At 29.8% G+C, this 6,878-nt stretch overlaps 1 long non-coding RNA gene across 1 annotated transcript; it reads right to left on the bottom strand.

Annotated features, from left to right (window-relative positions):
* Nucleotides 1-272: 272 nt before the first annotated feature.
* On the bottom strand, nucleotides 273-6,436 carry LOC137001394 (uncharacterized). Its single transcript, XR_010891420.1, has 3 exons — nucleotides 5,193-6,436; nucleotides 5,047-5,103; nucleotides 273-4,931 (listed from the first exon to the last, which is right to left on the bottom strand). It is a non-coding gene; the product is annotated as an uncharacterized lncRNA (long non-coding RNA).
* Between the last annotated feature and the right edge of the window lie 442 nt (nucleotides 6,437-6,878).

The following is a 6,878-nucleotide window of genomic DNA, read 5'->3' as shown; positions in this document are numbered from 1 at the left end:
ACGTCAAGTGCTCCCTGCTCCTAGCGGAAAGGAACGGTATACGGATGCCGAGTGCGCCCGGCGGAGACAGAGTGCTCCCTGCTCCTAGCGGAAAGGAATGGTATACGGATGCCGAGTGCGCCCGGCGGAGACAGAGTGCTCCCTGCTCCTAAAGGAAAGGAACGGTATACGGATGCCGAGTGCGCCCGGCGGAGATAGAGTGCTCCCTGCTCCTAAAGGAAAGGAAGAGCCGAGTCAGAGTGCGCCCTGATGGCTCGGAAGGTCTGCAGCGTGCTCACTGCAGACCGGGTAAGGTCTCTACTGGCTGGAGCGACGGCCTTATATATATATACCATGTGTGAAAAAAGGTGATTTTGTTTCAAGGGCTACAGGCTAAGGGTTAGCACTAAGATCGAATCTTTTCACGTAGGCAAGTTACATTTTACATCTTCTGGTAGAGAAAATACAAATTGTGCCTTCATACAGGCTCTTTCATAAAGTTGTACTTTTCCTGTAGTTCTATGAAAATATACTACAGCTCTAATTTGTCGAATTTTTAAGTAGAGTCAATTAGTGAAATATTATTGAAAAATAATAGGTGATCTCGTATTTAGAAGTGGTTCTCAAAGTTTGAAGTCGGTAGTTAAATCCACTTTTGAGTTATTCACGATTTTGTGTTGAAATATAGACTTATAGATATAAATACGTAAATAATTTTAGATTCCGTTATACTTATTGTAGGACGTTCGGGAATGGTTCTATCAGATCGGCGTCGTGAATTTACATATTATAGCCTGTTTATAAAAATTAAAATATTATTTATTATTATTCTCATATCAAAAAGGTGTTTATTTTATTTTTAGAATTTTTAATTTGGACATTTTTTCTTGATTTTAATAACTAGTTAAGATACAGTTTGTCGACAAGATATTATTTTCAATCTAGCTTCTCTGGTAAATCTTTTATTTAACAAATTGAATTTCAGCTTTTGTGCTTGTATTTACAGGTGTAGTATAACCAAGTATAAAGCTGATATTACATGTGTCGTACGACAAGCTTGTCGGACGTTCCGATTGGTTGATACTGAGCATGCATCTAACTGTACGACGAAATTTTGTCGTACATATGTAATATAGCTTGTCGTTAACATATATCTATATTTCGTGTCATATGTAATGATTGGTAATGATGTATAAAGTATAGTTTAATTAATCGTGTTTATGTCGCGTTTATTATAATTTTATTTGCCCACCTCGTGATAATTTCGCAAACAAAAATATCAAAAAATAAATACCGAAATATCGAGTATCAAAAATAGAGATGAGCGATCATTTTGATATGTCAATTAGCTCATTGCGACTGCAGATAAGTAAGTAATGTAAATTTATTATGTAAATAATAATAATAATTTATTATAATAATAAATTATAATTTATAATGTATTATAATAATAAATTATAATTTATTATAATAATAAATTATAATTTATAATAATAATAATAATAATTTATTATGTAAATAAAAATAAATATGTATAGTGTTGTTTTGGCTTGTTAACTATTTAAAAGATTCGTTAACATTGAAATATGATTAATATAAATTATATTAATTTGCTACATTTAATTTTCAGTAGCATCAATTATACAAAAAAGAATGTTATGCATTACAACAATATTAATTCATAAAAAAAGAAAAAATAAAAAGAAGAGATATTGGGTTTTAAATTTTCTTTGTGAACGAGAGACTTATGGAGCTTACTACACAACATTACCAACATTATTAAGAAATATAAACTTATTTGTAAACTATTGTCGGATGAGTGCAATATTATTTGAAGAATTACTTACTTTAATTGCACCAAAAATACAAAAGCAAACACTTTGTCGAGAGCCAATATCACCTGATCAACGTCTACTGCTTACATTAAGGTACTTTTATATCAATAACTTATTAATATATAAAATTATTTAATATAAAGTGTAGCTGCTCTTGTTATTAATTAATAAATTATATAATAAACACTAAAAAACCTGAGCCGAATCTTATTTGTTACTAATTTCAGTTATTGAACAAGGACAATGTACCCATTTAATAAATAAATTGTTAGCAAATAAAATCTGAGTCTCTATTAGTAGTTTATTATCAGAGTTTGGATTTCGGTGCCGTTTTCCCCACTCCGAGCGCCGCGAGCAAAAAAATTAATACTTATTATCAAAACTTAATATTTATTACAATGTGTATTTTTTTTGCTCCACGCAATAATGCCCCATTTGCTACGTTAGTCCGCTACACCGCTACCGGCGTGGTCGGCCCTGCTTTTCGCGGCGCGTGGCTGTCGTAGTGGAGAAAACGGCACCGAAATCCGGACTCTGTTTATTATATAATTTATTAATATATAAATATAAAATATTAACAACAAATAAAGATAATTACATATTGATTGTTTACTTGTAATGTTGATTGTGCAATTACTTATTTAGATACTTAGCATCTGCAGATTCAATGATGTCATTACAATATCAATATTATATCCATCAATCTACAATATCAGATATAATTGCAGAAACATGTAATGCATTATGGACAACTTTAGTATCCATAGTTCTTAAAGTACTTACATGTGAAGAATGGAAAGAAATTGCGAAAAATTTTGAAATAAAATGTAATTTTCCACATTGTATAGGTGCTGTAGATGGAAAGCACGTAGTCATACAGGTAACACATTACATTTTTCTTAAGTTTTATATGTTTTTTAGTTATTTATTTTTAGAACATTTTAATCAAAAAAGCATAATTTTAGGCTCCACCTAACTCTGGGTCAACATATTATAACTATAAAAATTCGCACAGCATAGTGTTAATGGCTGTTTGTGATAGTAATTATAAGTTTATATTAACTGATATTGGAGCGGCTGGACGTCAAAGTGATGGAGGCATATGGTCAAGATCTGATATAGGTGAAGCGTTTGCAGCAGATAAAATGAATATACCACCTCCAGATCGTGTATTTGAGGGACCTGTTTTGCCATATGTATTGGTGGCTGATGAAGCTTTCCAATTAACTACGTATACGATGCGGCCGTTTCCTGGAAAAGGAGGTTTAACGAAGGAAAAATGTATATTTAATTACAGACTCAGCAGAGCGCGCCGTATGGTAGAATGCGCGTTTGGAATTCTTTCTTCTCAATGGAGAATATATAAACGACCTATCAACACATCGATAGAAACGGCAAGAAATATAATAAAAGCAACAATAGTTTTGCACAATTTTCTTCATCAAAATGCTGAGGATATTAATTGTTATTCTGAAATTACAAATGATCCAACCTTGTCCGAAATTGAAACTACAGCATTTAGAGATTTAAGCAATGTTGGCAGCAATACTCATACGCGGGAAGCATCTCAAATACGAAGCATTTTTATGGATTATTTCAATAATGAAGGTGCTATTTCATGGCAAGAAACGTTTGTTTAATAAGTTAATGTAATTGTTAATATATTTTCCAATTTGTCATTTTTAAGAATACTGTGAAGTACTAACTTAAGATTAAAGAGATTAAGATACTTTAGAAAAAGTACACATATTGAAATAAAATATATTTTTATTGACACATATCATTTCCTTTTTTTATTTCTTAAATTCTTAAATATGTACTGATACAACAAACATTTTTTATTTTATAAGTATGATAACGTCATAAAAATAGTCTTTTTCTCTCCTCATGGTATAAATATTCTCCAAATCAACAAAAAAATAAATTATTTTTACTTAAACAAAAAACTGAGAATATTTTTAGATATTAATAATAAAAAATAACTCATAATTAATTGAAGAATATTTAAAACTTAATATTTTATCACATTAATTATAAAACAAAGAAGAAAATATTAATTTCTAATGAATATAAAATATTCATATACAATACAACATAGGAGTTTATCTTAGAAGAATTTTGCATATCAATAACATAATTGCATAAAAAGAAACACAGCATGAACTTTATACTGTTTTACTTAATTGATTTTTTTTTCTCAGCAGTTAATTGTAATAATTGTAATGCAAAAGAAAACCCTTCATTATCTGGAAAATCACGTAATAAATTTCCTATTACAATTATTATATTACTTATATTGTCTTGTGATTGCACAGATTCAAGTGCACGTTCAGATACTGTTTTTTCTGGTAGTGATGTTAAATCTATTTTTATTGGTTCTCTCATGATGCTTGATAAGGTTTCCAGCATTTCACTATTATTCGATCTCTTTCGTCGTTTTTGCATGTGCAGCACAGCATCTTCTTCAAATTCTGAAACTTCACTTGTTGATGCGCTACTTTTACTTGGAATGTTAGTAACAGTCCTGAAACATCAAAGTAAAATTTATATATAAAAATATAATAAAAAATATTAAAAATATTTCCTTACATATATAATTTTATTTTTTTAAGAGAAAAAAATTAATAAAAATTAATATAAGAAAACAAAAACACTTTGTCGATAAATTATATTTATCAATTTTTTTTTTAAAAGAATGCTAATAATTATTTCTGCGCAAACAATATTTGAATATACTAACCTCTGAGAATCCTGCGTATCGTGTAAAAATTTCATATATTCATACCATTTCCATTTAATAGGTTTACTTGCAGCTGAACCACTCTTTTTCTTTATTATATCATTACGGATTCGCGCATATGAATCTTTAAGATATCGCCATTTTTTGCAAGCAGCATCTGGCGTTAGAATTCCTATAAAATAAATAAAAAACACTTGTGCAAAAGAAATAAATAATGATTAACAGATAATACGCGCAATACTTACCGTTTAATTCTTTTGAGATTTCTTGCCAGTGCGTTGCAATGACATCTCGAGATCTTTTTGTAATTGGCAATGTGTGATCCCATAATTCTCTTCTTTTTTTTACACTTGATATCAAAAGCTCCTCAATGTCTTCTGTAACATAAATATTTTTATAATTTTAAGTAGCAGTAATATTACACATACACACATATACATTATTACAAATTATATTATTTTTCCTCAGTAATATTACATATGAAATATTTACCGCATACAGCTGCAGTAAAAGATGATACTGGCTCAGGATATATAATGGTTCCATCTTCTGCATCATATAATAAATTTATTTATAAATAATTAAATTTGTAAATAATGTTTAAAATATTCTTATTAAGTAATAACAGTTTTATTTACCAAGTTGTGGACATAAATATCCATTTTCATCCACACAAATAAATTGATAATTAGAAAAACAGGCATGTTTGTCTACATTCCCTTGGTCAATTAGATTTTTACAAGTAATACATTTCCGTGGAATATCCAACTATAAATAATTATTATGTATTATTATATCATATTATTTGTTAACTTTATTATTTTATTATTATATCATACTGTTTGGTTTAGTATTTCATACATTTACATATCAAATAATAATAATTATTATTTTTATAAATCAAAAATATGATGTACTTACATTATCTCTTACTTCCATTTTTTAAGGAAATTTTAGAATATTTTTATATAGTTTGCACCGGTCACATTTTCGATTTGTACACATAAGTTAGGATTGTTACGACTGTCGTAAAATGTTCATTCTAGTCCAACATTTTTCCGACAAAAATTTCGTAACTGTCCGACGGAAGTCCCCCACTTGGATTTTATCTGCAGCCAATCGGAACGTCCGACAAGTTTGTCGTACGACACATGTAATATCAGCCTAACTATCTATTTTCCGTTTATTATTTAATTGGTTAAGTTTATAGCTTAAGATATTTTAATTATTAGTTTGTTTTATCAAATCCATAAGATTAAGTTTAAAATATCAAAATTAAAATTATTTTTCTTGGCAAGCACTTGTCAGTCTTAATTTAGTGAGGTTGGTACCTAGAGGGCAGCTAAGTAAAAGTTATTAGACAAGAGAAGGAATAGTGCTGGAATTTATTTTTTTGTCTTTTAATAACTTCGAAACGGTAAGTTATTAAACTTTTTGACTTTTACCATTATTATTATTATTTTTTATAGTTTATTTTAACGCATAGTAATTTTTCAAAATTGTTGATATCTTGTGAACGGGATGTCGTAGCAGTGTAATATAAACATTATTAACCTTAATCCAGATCGAATATGCGAAATATGTTTTATAAAAAATTTTGAGTTTGCTATAAATCGGGAACGTTTAGAGATAACTGTTTTGAATTGGGTCTGTAAAGTTCGCTTAAGTCGTGAGATTATTTTGACAATAAAAAGTTTTAAAAATTTAAAAATTTTAAATTTTTGGATTTTTATAATTTTTAATAATTTGTTTTATTTTCAGGTAAATTTAATCTAGAGGCATTACTAATCCGTTTTTGACTGATTTCAGATTATCAAAATTATGGAACAGAGGATGGAACTGATACTTATTGCCTTAGACGTGGAGAGTGATTCTAGGCGAGTTTTTCGCTGGATAATTGATCTATCACGATACCAGGAAGACGCCGAAGAATACGCTCCGCACGAGCTCGAGGCTTTATCAGTATTTTATGAACCTATCACGGATAGTGACAGGCGTCACTTGGCAAATTTGCTGAGAATTTTGCAAAGGGAGATAGAAGCCCAGTTCACGGGCGTGTCTACGGAAGGGCCCGAGGCGCGCTTGATTGCTGATAGGCATTTGGGGGTTTGGAGGCGTGTGATGAGGGCGATTCTTGCAGCGATAATAGAACTTTGTACTAGTCTATGGTTTTGAAAATATATTTTTTTGTATTTGTTTTCATATTTTTCGGTAATTATTTAAAATAGCTACCTCACCTCCGATTTTGATAAAAATAGACTCATTAGACGCGTTTTGGTCTAAAACGAAAGAATCTGGCAGAAAAAAAAAGTCGCTCTGCCCTG

Source organism: Linepithema humile, chromosome 8 (genome assembly GCF_040581485.1).
Source record: "Linepithema humile isolate Giens D197 chromosome 8, Lhum_UNIL_v1.0, whole genome shotgun sequence".
Lineage (NCBI taxonomy): Eukaryota > Metazoa > Arthropoda > Insecta > Hymenoptera > Formicidae > Linepithema > Linepithema humile.
The sequence above is the reverse complement of the archived record's forward strand: the minus strand, read 5'-3'. Positions and strand labels throughout refer to the sequence as shown.